This window comes from Mustela nivalis, assembly GCF_964662115.1.
Source record: "Mustela nivalis genome assembly, chromosome: 1".
Classification (NCBI taxonomy): domain Eukaryota; kingdom Metazoa; phylum Chordata; class Mammalia; order Carnivora; family Mustelidae; genus Mustela; species Mustela nivalis.
In genome coordinates this window covers 191146919-191161349 of record NC_139020.1, presented here as the reverse complement: position 1 = coordinate 191161349, position 14431 = coordinate 191146919, and the positions used below count along the sequence as shown (strand labels likewise).

The window sequence follows — 14431 nt, the reverse complement described above, 5'->3', positions numbered from 1 at the left end:
TATTTCCAAAAGAAAAGCTGTATTTTTGGGGGGTGATGAAAATGTTTTGGAATTGGATAGTTGTTATGGCTGCACAACGCTGCAAATACACCAAAAACTACTAAGTCACACTTGAAAAGAATCAGTTTTATGGTATGTGAATTATACCTTAATAAAAATCAGAGAAAACGAAAACCAAATAATAAATTTAATATTGTCTGGATACCATGGACTCACAGACAGCCTGAGTTCCCACCCAAAGAGCCCCAGATAGTTCCTGTGGCCAGTGACCCACGGGTCACTCGGTACCTTGTGGCACAGGAGAAGGGAGCAAAGTCTTCCAAGTTTAGGCTGAGCTACAAATGCTACATCAGCACACAGCCCCTATAGAGAAAGCCACTGAACAAGCCCCCACTGGCTGCACATAAATGGCTCTATTTACTTGGAGCCATGAACTCTCAGGTCTCTGGTGTAAGCGAGAAATGTAAGAAAAATGCACTCAACTCAAAGCAAGAAAACCTGCACCTGCCACCTCCTCCCATCTGCCAACCCATGCCATGGTTGTCTAACTGCATGGGAACCAGGGATGGGCTTTAGGGGGTGATCAGTCATGGATGGGGGGGGAGTTCTTTCTGAAATGTCCTCCCATTTGTAACACTGTCACACTCAAGCTTCCCACTTACTGCCTTTTTCCTTTCTGCTCAACAGTATCTTATTCCCTGTTATGTTTAATTTTATGTGTTGTCTAGACCATAATGCCCAGATAGCTGGTCAAATGTTATTCTAGACGTTTTATGAAGGTGCAGGTATTTTTTTAGATGACATTAATATTTATATCAGCAGACTTTGAGTAAAACAAATTGCTCTTCATAATTTGGGTGGGCCTGATCAATCAGTAGAAGGCCTTCGTAAAACAAAGATGGACCACCTCCTCTAGCAAGAAGGAATTCTGCCAGGAGACTGCCTTCGGACTTGAACTGCCTTCCCCGCCTCTCTAGCCTGCCAGCCTACTCTGCAGATTTTAAACTTGCAAGCCTCCATACTCACATAGGGGGATTGCCACTTCCTTTAAATATATATATATATATCTCCCTCTCTTGCTCAGTATATGTGATTTATCAATATACATATATCATATATATATGGAGACAGAGAGAGAGGGGAGAGGGAGAGAGCATACACACCATTATATATTATATAATATATATCATTATAAATTATATACTTCATATATTATATATGTACATATTACACATCATTATATATTATATAATATATATTATATACTTTTATATATTAACATCCTGTTGAATTTGTTGGTTTTGTTTCTCTGGAGATCCCTGACTAATACACCTCCAAAACTACTTACTTTCCATTGTAAATTATCCCTTATTATCTGTACTTGCACGAAATTTCAAGTCATCATATGATTAAGAAGATAAAAATAAAAAGCCTATGTGGGGAACCTGGGTGGTGCAGGTGGTTGAGCGTCTGACTCTTGGTTTCAGCTTGGTCATGATCTCAGAGTCGTGGGATCAACCCCCACATTGGGCTCCTTGCTCAGCATGGAGTCTGCTTGGGACTCTCCTTCTCTCCCTCTTCTGCTCCTCCCCACTCCCTCCCTCAAAATAAATGAATAAATCTTTTTTTTCCCAAAGATTTTATTTATTTGATAAACAGAGAGAGGCAGGCAGAGAAAGAGGGGGTGAAGCAGGCTCCCTGCTGAGCAGAGAGCCCAATGTAGGGCTTGATCCTAGGACCCTGGGATCATGACCTGAGCCGAAGGCAGAGGCTTTAACCCACTGAGCCACCTAGGTGCCCTTAAATGGATAAATCTTAAAAAAAAAGGGGGGGGGGGCGCCTGGGTGGCTCAGTGGGTTAAGCCACTGCCTTCGGCTCAGGTCATGATCTCAGGGTCCTGGGATTGAGTCCCGCATCGGTCTCTCTGCTCAGCAGGGAGCCTGTTTCCTCCTCTCTCTCTCTCTCTGCCTGCCTCTCTGCCTACTTGTGATCTCTCTCTGTCAAATAAATAAATAAAATCTTTAAAAAAAAACAAAAACCCACAAAATAAAGCAACTGAGGAAGAATAACATCTATGTATTGATCAAAGCCATCATAGTGGATATATGTGTTTTCAAATGCAACTTTAAGTCAAACAAGTGGTATTAATTTTGTATCCGCTTTGTGGCTACCTTTTCAATCTGTAACAACTCATTAGGATATTAAGAGGCACCTGGTTGGATCAGTTGGTAGGGTGTGTGACCCTTGATCCTCAGGGTCATTAGTCCAAGCCCCAGAGTGGGTGTGGAATCTACTTTAAAAATAAATATTTTTTTTAAAGGATAGTAAATTATATCTTCTTCCCTAATCATTAAGGAGACAAGTACAAGACCTGGGTTCACGCCATGAACTTGTAATAGGACTTAGCCTTTCTGGGTTCCATCCCAGCTCCACTACTCACAGTGTGACCCTGGCAAGTTACCTCTCTGTGCCTTTTTTCCCCCATCCAAAAATGAAGATAACACAGTACCCTCTCCCTGAGGTTTTTGTGAGGATTAAATGAAATAATACATGTAAAACACACAGCAAACCATCGAGCACAGAGTTTTTCAAACAGTAGGTTTTCCCCTATTTGTGAAATAAATCCAGAGGGTCTCACAGCCATCATTAAAAAAAAAAAAATCATAGATCCACTAATGTAGAAAAGAATGATTGGAGGACATTAAACATACATAAGGTAAGTATTGTCTCACCAAACTTTCATTCTGGATACAAATGTGCTTGCACACACGTGTGCACTCATACATGCAAATACACCAAGTGGTAGTCTATAGATTTATTTCTTACAGTGGGTCACAGTCAAACACAGGTAGGAAAAGCCAGACTCGCACCATATAATAAGTGCTCAATAGCCTTCGGTAGCATCATCATTATTATCTCATTTGGAAAGATAACATAACTTTCTTTATTAGCGTAAGAAAACAGGGTTGCTCACCCTCGGATCACCTCTGCCACTCATTTGCTGCCGTGCTGTTTAAGAGTCACCCCACCTCCCTAAATCCACTTGCCAACTCTCTCTCCTCAAAGGCCTCGGCGGTCATTTAAATATTTTCTGACTCACAGTGCTGGCCAAGGATTAGTGAGGCCCTGCCCAGCCCAGAATATATGAAATGCAAGTGATCTGTTAGAAAACCACTGGAGTTTGCAAGACTGCACAGAGTTTTTGTAAAATTAAAGCCACGCTAGGGCGAAGCCGTCCCCTGCACCCCCCTGGGAGGTGTGTCATGGGAAGAGGTTACACAAGGGCAGCTGAGCTGCATCTTCGGAGACTGGAACTTCAGCTCCGTAACATGCTTCCTTGTTCTGGGCCTGGGTTGTATCACTGTGTTTTTCCCCTAACTTTCCATGTGCACAGGCATGCACCCACACCCCACACTAAAGAATGGAAGTAAAATCCCCATGAAGAGCTTGATCTAACAGATTGGGTAAAGGGAACCTGCTAAACCACAGGAACTTGGGTTTTGAAGATCTCAAAATAATTTCCATTGTGTAGCATGTTCTTTCCCTCCAGAAACAAACTAAAAATCTTTGCAAATTCATACTTGTTTTAATTCCTTTTTTTTTTTAACTGTGTTTTGTTTTGTTTTTGGAACAACAACTCCCCTCTCTCACACACAGTAGCACCATTTTGTTTAAAATGGAGACCCTCGCCCCAGCAGAGAGCACGCTGAGGTGGAGTGTGTTAGCATTTCCCAATGTAGTTCTCTGGGCTGTTCCTTCAGTTTGGAAAAGCAGTTTGTTGGCACACACATAGGCACCTCACTTTTCACTTCTTCTTCTGTAAGAACACAATTGTGGACTTGTGCCAAAGCATGACATCTGGAATGTATAAATGCAGGTAGAGGTGTAAACTAATCTTCTATTATGTGATAGTATTCCTTTCTTATTTTTATTCCATTCTTTAAACCATGATGCCAGTTTGGCGGGGAGGAGGCAAAAACTGCTTTAGCAGAACCCTTTCCTTAAATGAAATCCTAGCTCTGCTCAATCGATGAAACAAGTGAAAATCCAGCCTCACTCTGATACCCTCCAGCACTCCCTGGTGCCTCCAGGGCTGGGGGGCCAAGGTTGGGTGGGGGGCGGGGAGTGCCAGTTCTCACCAGGATTCTGGTGAGGCAGGGAAGTATGGGAAGATCTCTACAGCTCACCGTCACACCCTCAGATAAATGGAAGCCAGCTCTGCCATTAGCTCACTCTGTGCTAGAGGCATTCCCATTTCACACGTTCAGGAGTTAAATGTTTTATCCGAGGTCTCCGGACTTAGATTAGACACGACACTATACTTATCACTTCCTTCAACAAGGAAAAGAGATGCTGATGTCCCCAGGTTTTGTCTCTGCAATCAGAAGGCCCCTATTAGAATCTTTTTTGGCAAAAACTTGACAAGCTGATCCTAAAATTCATATGGAGACCCAGAATAGCCAAAACAATCATGAAAAGGGACAAAGTTAGAAGACACACTTCTCGATTTCAAAAGTTACTGCAAAGCCTGGGTGACTCAGTTGATTAAGGGTCTGCCTTCAGCTCAGGTCATGGTCCCAGGGTCCTGGGATCAAGTCCCACATGGGACTCTCTGCTCAGTGGGGAGCCTGCTTCTCCCTTTCCCTCTTCCCCTCCTCCTCTGTTTGCTCTCTCTCACACTCTATCTCAAATAAATAAATAAAATCTTTAAAAACAATAATAAAAATTTTAAAACAAATCAATAATAAAAAGGCAACCCCTTTTTTTTTAAGATTATATTTATTTATTTGACAGAGAGAGAGATGGCGCAAACAGGGGGAGCGGGAGAAGCAGGTTCCCCACGGAGTGGGGACCCAATGCTTGATTCCAGGACCCCAGGGATCACAACCTGAGCCAAAGGTACATGCCTAACCGACTGAGCCACCCAGGTGCCTCAACAACCCAATTTTTAAAAATTGGTGAAATATCTGAAAAGACACTTCTCCAAAGAAGATATACAAATGGCCAATAAACACATGGGAAGATAGTCAACCAACACAATATTAAGGAAGAACAAAGTTGGAGGACTGCCGCTACCAGACTTCAGGACTTATTACAAAGCTACAATAATCAAGACAGTGTGGTATTAGCAAAAACACAGACAAACAGATCAAAAAACAGAGAGACCAGAAATGGACCCACATATATATAGGCAACTGATCTCTGACAAAGGAGCAAAGGCAAAAACAATGGAGCAAAGATATTCTTTTCAACAAATGATGGAAAACTGGACACCCACATGCAAAAAAATGAATCTAAACACAGACTTCTCACTCTTCACAAAAATTAACTCAAAATGGATCCGAGACACAAATATGAAATGCAAAACTATAAAATCCTTAGAAGATAACATAGGGAAAAACCTACAAAACCTTGGGTATGGTGATGCCTTTTTAGATATAACACCAAAAACACAATCTGAAAGAAATAATTGATAAGCCGGATTTCACAAAAATTGAAAACTTCTGCTCTGCAATAGATAATTCCAAGAGAATTAGAAGACAAACCAGAGACTAGAAAAAAATATTTGCAAAAGATACACTTGATAAAGAACTGTTACCCAAAACATGCCAACAGCTCTTAAAACTCAACAATAAGAAAACAAACAACCTGCACTGGAAATAGGAAAGACCTTAACAGACACCTCACCAGAGAAGATACATGGATGACAAGTAAACACGTGAAAAGATTCTCCACATATGTCATCAGGAAAATGCAAATTAAAGCAACAGGATACCAGCCCAAGCCTATTAGAATGGACTAAATCCACAAAACTGACAATACCAAATGCTGGCAAATGATGTAAAGTAACAGGAACTCTCTCATTTGTTGATGGTGGGAATGCAAAATGGTACAGCCACTTTGGAAGACAGTTTGGCAGGTTTCTTACTAAACCAAATATACTCTTACCACACATACCAGCAGTCACACTCCTTGGTATTTACCCTAAGTAGCTGAAAACATGTCCGCACAAAAACCTGCACATGGTTGTTTATAGCAGCTTTATTCACAAGCGCCAAAACTTACAAGCAACGAAAATGTTCTTTATTTATTTATTTGTTTATTTATTTATTTATTTATTTGAGAGAGATTTATTGAGAGAGATCACAAGCAGGCAGAGAGGCAGGCAGAGAGAGAGGAGGAAGCAGGCTCCCTGCCGAGCAGAGAGCCCGACTCGGGGCTCGATCCGAGAACTCAGAGTTCATGACCCGAGCCGAAGGCAGCGGCCCAACCCGCTGAGCCACCCAGGTGCCCCGAAAATGTTCTTTAGTAGGTGAACGGATAAACTGTGATACATCCAGACAATGAAATACTACTCAAAACCAAAAAGAAATGAGATATCAAACTATGAAAAAAAATGAGGAACTTCAAATGCATGTAACTAAGTAAAAGAAACCAATCGCTACGTACCGCATGATCCTAACTATATGACATTTTGGAAAAGGCAAAACTATGGAGACAGTAAAAAGATCAGTGTTTGTGCGGGCAGGAAGGTGGAGATGAAAAGGTAGAGACAGAGGATTCTTAGGGCAGTGAAAATACTCTGTATTATATTATAGTTGTGTGTAAAATTATCATTATTCATTTATTCAAACCCACTGAAGGCACAACACCAAGAGTGAGCCCTCAGGTAAACTATGAGCCTTGGGGCACCTGGGTGGCTTAGTGGGTTGGGCCTCTGCCTTTGGCTCAGGTTGTGGTCCCAGGGTCCTGGAATTGAGCCCCACGTTGGGCTCTCTGCTCGGCGGGGACCCTGCTTCCTCCTCTCTCTCTGCCTGCCTCTCTGCCTACTTGTGATCTCTGTCAAATAAATAAATAAATAAATAAAATCCTTTTAAAAAAAAATACGGGCTTCATATGATCATGATGTGTCCATGTAGGTTCATCCCTGGTATCAAATACACCATTCTGGTGAGTGATATTGATAATGGGGGAGGCCCTGCACGTGTGGGAGCAGGAAATATAAAGGAAATCTCTGTACTTTCCTCTCAATTTCATTATTAAAAGAAAAACGAAAACTGCACGAAAAAAACTAAGTTAAAACAAAACAAAAAAAGATGTTCAACACCACTAATCAGGGCGCCTGGGTGGCTCAGTGGGTTAAGCCGCTGCCTTCGGCTCAGGTCATGATCTCAGAGTCCTGGGATCGAGTCCCGCATCGGGCTCTCTGCTCAGCGGAGAGCCTGCTTCCCTCTCTCTCTCTCTGCCTGCCTCTCCATCTACTTGTGATTTCTCTCTGTCAAATAAATAAATAAAATCTTAAAAAAAAAAAAAAAAAAACACCACTAATCATAGGGAAGTGAAAATCAAAACCATGATGAGATACCACTTCACACGCCCTCGGATGGCAATAATTAAAAAAAGATGGGCAGTAACAAGCATTGGTGAGGATGTGGAGTCATTGAAACCCTCAAGCACTACTGGTGGGATTATAAAATGGTGCTGCCCCTTTGGAAACCAGTATGGCAGTTCTCCAAAATATCCAACAGCAAGTCACCATAAAACCGGCAATTCCACTGCAGGTACATACCCGAGAGAACTGAAAATACACGTCCACACAAACTTGTACCTCCCTTGGGGGAGGTGAGGGTATAGAAAGAGGGGAGATGTGTATAGACAGAGAAAGCACTCTTGGACATATGGCTAAATGAGGAAAAATTCACAAAATGAGCCCAAGAGAGGTACCTGGGGTGGCTCAGTTGGTTTGGCATCTGACTCTCGGTTTTGGCTCAGGTGATCTCAGGGTGGTGAGATCGAACCCGTGTGGGACTCCACATTCAGTGCAGAGTCAGCTGGACATGGTCTCCCTCTCCCTCCGCCCTGGTCCTCCCCCCGCCTCTCTTTTTAAAAATAAATAAAATCTTTAAAAAAAATTTTTAAATGAGCCCATTCTGCCAGTTTTTAAAGACATTCACAGGTACACACACCTGTACATCAAAACATAGGAGAAATACCCAATCAGCTGATCATAAATGTGCTCTCTGGAAGGAAGCCAGGGATGCGGGAGGTGGAACTTTATTCTTTACTCCATAATTTCCGATTTGTTTACATTTGTATACATGAAGAATACAAGCAGGAGCATTTCTTTTTCTAGGCAAAAGGGAAGGGAAGAGGGAAGAGGCCCCTGGAGTTGAGGAGTGTGGGAGGTTCTGCAAGGAGAAAAGAATATTCCAAGTAGTAGGAACAGCAGGGGCAGAGCTGCGAAGGTGGAAAAATCCTCTGGAGCATTTGAGGGGCTGTTGGGTTCAACCGCATTGGAGGGTCCAGCAGGTGACCTGGAGTGGGGTGTGGGGAAGATGACCTAGAACAGTCCACCGAAGCGGCCAGGTTCTGAGAGCCACAGGTACATGGAGGCCCCCCGTAGCTGGGCAGGCCTGGGAGAGACCATCGGGACAGGAGGGAGGACCATTTGGGCATGACCAAATCTCACGCCATTTCACAACTGGCATCTGTCTCACAACAAACGTGCCCTTGGCTCCATTATCCAGATTTAGTTCCAAATACAATCGTCTCCAATAGCATAGCACCCACCCCGATGAAGTCTCCAAGTCCGAATGAGAACGCCTGGTGCGTTTGAGCAAACTTTCGTGAGCACAGTGCCTGACGGAGTGACCTGTGTCTGCTTTGGGTCACCAGGGAATGACCATAGTCCTTCCTGCACAGGGGCTGTGACAGGATACGCACTCTGTGCATTCATTTCCACAGCAAACCCATAAGGTCCAGTCAAGCACTATCCCCATGCACAAATATGGAAACTGAGGCTTGGAAAGGTCAGGCACTTTGCCCAAGGTCACTCCACTAGTAACTCAATGCTGGAGCTGAGCCTGGAACCAGGATGCCTCCCACCTCCAGACATATCAATGTGCCTTAAAACCAGCCACCACGCTAGATCACCACCCCAGCTTCCAGGAAAATATTAAGCTCAGAATTAAAGCTGGATTCGGGGTTCTATCCACAGGAGCAGCAAATCCTGATCCGTAAGTTATCATAAAGCGGAGGTGGGGTGTCGGGACGAATAACTGACTTGGGCTGTTAAAGAACTAGTTCAGTCTTGAGCTAGATGAGCGAGGCAAGGCACCGACAAGCCTGCTTTGTCCTTCAACTCTGGCCAAGGTCTCCGGCCTCTTTCCTTGGAGCATTTGGTTTTGACTTGGGCCCCATGTCCAGCTCTGCCCTGAGTCACGGATCTACCTCAGGAGTCACCTGGGAAAAGAAAGCCTTGTTGTTCTGTGGCCACCAGAGACCCTGTAGCATTCCTTAACCCCTCAGCAAATCCTCACTGTGCCAGGGACTGAGCACTTGGTGGGTGGGAACCAGCCTCTGCCCTCCCAGAGCTGACATTCCGCAGGGGCTGTACATCAAAGCAAGGTCTGTAGGAGAGATTTAAATGCACCCAGCTCTCTTGACATCACGGAATCAATCTTCTGGGAAGATCCCCCTCCCCTCCACCTCCTCTGATACAACTGAACAGAGCTCCAGAAAGACACAGTTGCCAAATTATTCACCACTTCCCACCTTGTTTTTCTTAGTCAGGAAGATGGGGATCCTGAGAAGACCTGTACCATAGTAAGGTTCTAAATGATAAATGAGGATGCCCAGCAAGAGCCCAGCAGCACAAGGCGCAGCCATTCAGAAGAACTGGCATTTACTGATGGCTAAGACAGTTACTTTTCCACAGAATACACCAATACAAGGGTACACATGCACACATGCATGTATGTGTACACACACAGGCACACACAATTGCTATAACTGATGAGAATCTGAGCTCATTTGAGAGCTGGTAGCTCTTTCAACTGGACCTTTGCACATGCTATTCTCTCTCCCTTCCATCCCACCCCACCCTCTAATAGAAAGGACTTGTAGCCATCCCTTTCTTTTCTTAGATGTCACTCTTTCCAAGAAGCCTCCCTGTCATACCTCCTTTTTTTTTTTAAGATTTTATTTATTTATTTGACCGAGAGAGATCACAAGTAGGCAGAGAGGCAGGCAGAGAGAGAGAGAGAAGGATGTCATACCTCCTTTATGCTTGGCTGAGTAACGTCCAGTGATCAGCCAATCAACCACTCAGTAGAGGGATTAGGAAGCGGGCATCTCCTGGTCCATGATCCTACACATTTTCATCACTTCATTTTTTTTTTCCATCAAAGCTTCACTAAGTAACTACTTTCCCTCTAGGTGGTTCCCTCTAGGTGATGAGGTGCTTATGACCAAATGACACAGAAGAGGAGGGGGCCCATGGCTAGGGCAGGTGAGGGGAAGCAAGTACCAGCAGTACCCCCGAGGCTCATGTTCATTGCCCAGGTGGCAATTTCAGGATACATCATCACTCCAGGTCCCTCTGGAAAGGAAGGCATAAGCCTTCTAGACAAACATGAGAACCCACAGTGCCGAGAGCTTACTTCAGCCATGAGTTAGGATCTGGGGAGGAGGTGAGGAAGGTTCTGTCCACACTGCCTCATTTCCCCTCCCCTGTCCCCCATGAGAGAGACCATGTCCAGGGCTCAGGAGCAGACTGGTCAAACCAGGAATTCAACCACAACCTTGGGTCCACATGCGTGGAACTGTCCTCCCCCGGAAATCCACCTCGTTCATTCCTCTAGGTTTCTGCTGGAATGCTGCTTTCTCAGAGAAACCATCCCTGACCTAACCCAATGCTGCCTCCAGGGCGGTCTCTCTGGATCCCCTTCCACAGCTTCATCGCCATCATTCCACTGACCACACTCTGATATCATACTATAGCTCTACATGCCGACTGGCCATCTCCGCCACTGGGACGTAAACCCCACAAGGGAGGGACACTGCTGGCCTTCTTGCCTGCTCTGTGGCCGCTGTCCCTCCAGAAGTGATTCTTTTTTTTTTTTTTTTTTTTTTAGATTTTATTTATTTACCCGACAAACAGAGATCACAAGTAGGCAGAGAGGCAGGCAGAGAGAGAGGAGGAAGCAGGCTCCCTGCTGAGCAGAGAGCCCAATGTGGGGCTCGATCCCAGGACCTTGAGATCATGACCTGAGCCAAAGGCAGAGGCTTTAACCCACTGAGCCACCCAGGCGCCCCCAGAAGTGATTCTTGACTAAATGGAGTAAATGAGCTAAGCTAAGAGGCTAAGGCACCCGCAGAGCTAGGACTCCAAATAACTAGTCTTCCTTTTTTTTTTTTTTTTTTTTTTTTTTAAGAAAAAGTACACCCATTTCCATAACTGAATGAACAGTATTCACTTAAGTGAAAAAGAAGGCAAAACCCCTCTTCAAACCTCTCCGGAGCAGATCCCACTGCACCCATCATACCGGCGATCTCCCACAGAGCAATGCAAATTGACTCAGTTCATCAGAATCATGTATAAAAGTATTTCATTTTCACTCATTTCAACCCATTCAGCCTTTGCAAAGTGATCTGAATCAGACAATATTTGTAAAAACCATTAAGATAATGCATCCAAGGATGAATTTTTTTTTTTTTTTTAATATATCCGGGGCCAGGGCACCTGGCTGGCTCAGTCAGTGCAGCATGTGACTCTTCATCTCGGGACTTTGAGTTTGAGCCCCATGGTGACCACAGAGCTTACTTAAGGAGAAAAGAAAGTTCTTCAGCTCACCCCACTTCACTCAGAGGCTGCTCATTTCATTCTGTCACTAAGGAACATTTATTGAGCATCTACTGTATGCAAGGGGCCAGAGTTCAGTGGTAAAGAGGGCAGCACCTCTACCTTCTTGAAGTCTACATTCTCCTGGGTGGATGCAGACAATAAACCCATAAATAGATACATGAGTATGACCACTTCAGGGAAGCTGCATGAATAAAATACAATAGGAGAATGGGAAAGGTACCAATAAGGAAGACAGACTGCTTTGGACAGAGTGGTCAGAGAATCTTCTCCACAGAAGACACATCCAAGCTAAAGGGAAAGATCATGACAGACTTGAGAAGGAGTGGCAGGAGAGTGTGCTCGACAGAAGGAAGAGCATTTGCAAAGACTCTGAGGAGTCTCTTCAGACAATCTGAGTTCAAATTTTCATGAACCACATCCCTCCTAATGGCCCCACCACAGGCCAACAGTCCCTACTCCCTCAGCTTGCCTTCTCCTTTCCCCAGCTGACTTCTTTATCAGATCTTCTCAAGTTAAAACAGACCTGAATTTTCCAATGGAAGTTATACCCTGAGCAGGGGCACAAAGCATCATGTGTACACTTCCGTCTCTGGGAGACAGAGGTCATGGTGACAACTTGGGTCTGCTCCTGTACAAGTGGTAAGAATCTCCCCACCAGCAGTTCAGAGTCCCCTTTTATGGGGCACAGGCCCTTTGCAGAATATGATGAAAAGGGAACTCTCTGGAAAAATACACACCTGTGCTCCAAGCAGATCTCATCCACATATCCAATCTCATATACATTTCAGAAGATTCCTAGAGTCTCCTGAATCAGAACTCCTTTCTGTGGGCCTAACACGAAAAGAAAGAAGCTTAACTGGGTCAGGCTCCACTGATGGAGGGGAGAGGACAAGATCAGGTCTTCAGGCCCCTAACTACACTCCCACACTCACAGAGATCAGACAGGGTGTCAGCCTACCCGGGAGCCCAAAGCCTGAAGGAAATCAAGTGCAGCCTTATCCACTCCCCCTCAGTGAGGCAAATATCCAGTCACACCCTAGAGCTTCCAGAGAAGGTTTGAGACCCCATTTCCCACCAGTGTCCTTGACAAAGGTCATCTCCAATCTCATATTCTGAGATACATTTTGCAAAAGGCTGCTTAACCATAGGAAACATTACCACAAAGCCCAAGTGTTTCAGCGCCAAAGGGGACACCACTGTGTGAATAATTCAGGTTCTTAGAAAAGGAAGGAGCAAGAGCCTGCCCATACCCACCTCACTGGGGAGTTAGGCATGCGGATGCCCTGTTAGATGTCAGCCATAATAATAACAAGAACAACTACATAAGTAGAATTTACCATGTATCAGGCACTTTAAGAACTTGAACCTTATGCAACCCTTTAAGAGTTGTACTATTGTTACCCTCATCGTACAGATGAGAAAACTGAAGCATAGATGGGTGAAGTAACTTGTCTGAGACTATACAGCTAAGCCAAATTCATAGAAAAGCTCTCCTCTTCCACACCCCAACCAAGGAAGAAAGCAGTTATACCTTGTGCTGCGCATGAAATGCTTTAACATAAGTTTCTGCGGGTGCATCCAAGACAACTAGTGTTTGGCAGGTCTCACCCCTCTGCCCAGTGCTGGAAGCAAGCCTGGTTCCGGCATTAAATGGAGAAAGAGTCCTCTAGGGACAAGTCGCTCTGTTTCAAAAACGCTCAAGTCCCTGAAGAGGCTGAGAGCGCAAGTGCCGCTCTCCTTCGTTGCAAAGCCCAACGGAACCCATTCCTCCCGCCCCCTCCACGCTCGGTCGACTTCCACACTCAGAAAATGCTCACCGGTCTCTGGCTATGAGGCACCGAGATTCACCCTAACCCCCTGGTGTTCGCCTCCCTCGCCTCTACCTCAAGACCCTCTGGCTGCGCAATTTAAAAAGGTGCAGCCGCCAGCACAAGGGCCCCGGGCGGGCCCGGAATCACGGCCGCCGCCCTGCGCGCTCAAAGCCCGGTTCCTGGCAGCGAAGTGACCGGCAGCCCCGCGAGCCCGACGCGACGCTGACCTGTGGGCGCCCCACCAAGGCTGGGGAAGACTCCGAGCGAGAGGACAGGTGGCGCCTCCCTCCCCGGAAGTCGTTCCGGGAACTTTCGCTTAAAAGCTCCCAGGGACCGAAGTCAGGGTCTTCGGCGCCAGCGGCGGCCGGTCCGGGACGGTGGTGGCACTGCCCACCTGCGTCGCGCCCAGGCGCCCAAGCGCGCTCGGAGTGCCCGGGGCTGGAGAGCTCGCAGAGCCCGCTTTGGCACCGAGACCCGCAGAGGCGACCCGGCGGTGGGGGCAGGGGTCCAGCTCGGGGTAAGGAGTTCAAGACCGGGAGAATGCAGCCCCGGGAAGCGGCGGGCCCCAGGGCGTCTAGCGGGGGCGTCCAGCCAGGGAGGGTCTAGTCGGGGGGCGGGGGGCGGGGTTCCCGGGCGGCCTTCCGCACTCACCTCCGCGGCGCTCAGCGCTGCCTCGGCCCGGCGGGGCTGGAGAGCGCACCGCGGCGACCGCTGTGGTGGCGGCTGCTGCGGGGGCGGCTCCCCCGGGAGGGGCGGGGCCGGGGGCGGGACGGGGGTGGCGGGGGCGGGGCGGCCGCGCCGGCCATGTGGGCGTGGGGCGGGCGGGGGACCCCCGGCGGCGCGCGAGCGGGGTGGCGCGAGACCCGGACGCAGTCACGCCTGGCAGCAGCTCGGCACTCCCCCCCACCCCCGCACGCCCCGCCGGGGTCCCTGGGAAGATTGGGAAGGCGGACGGAGGAGAGGAGCCCGGCCC

The 14431-nt window shown here is 46.7% G+C and overlaps 1 protein-coding gene across 3 annotated transcripts in view; it reads right to left on the bottom strand.

The window, feature by feature from the left end:
* ARHGEF3 (Rho guanine nucleotide exchange factor 3) overlaps positions 1 to 14218 on the bottom strand; it is a 312629-nt gene extending 298411 nt beyond the window's left edge. Inside the window, exon 1 of one of the 3 annotated variants that reach the window (XM_082739204.1) lies at positions 14110 to 14218. The gene's annotated coding sequence lies outside the window, so the exon portion shown is untranslated. Of the gene's footprint in view, positions 1 to 13685; positions 13830 to 14109 lie in introns of those variants that run through there. The other 2 variants (XM_082739201.1, XM_082739205.1) reach the window with 2 other exon arrangements.
* Between the last annotated feature and the right edge of the window lie 213 nt (positions 14219 to 14431).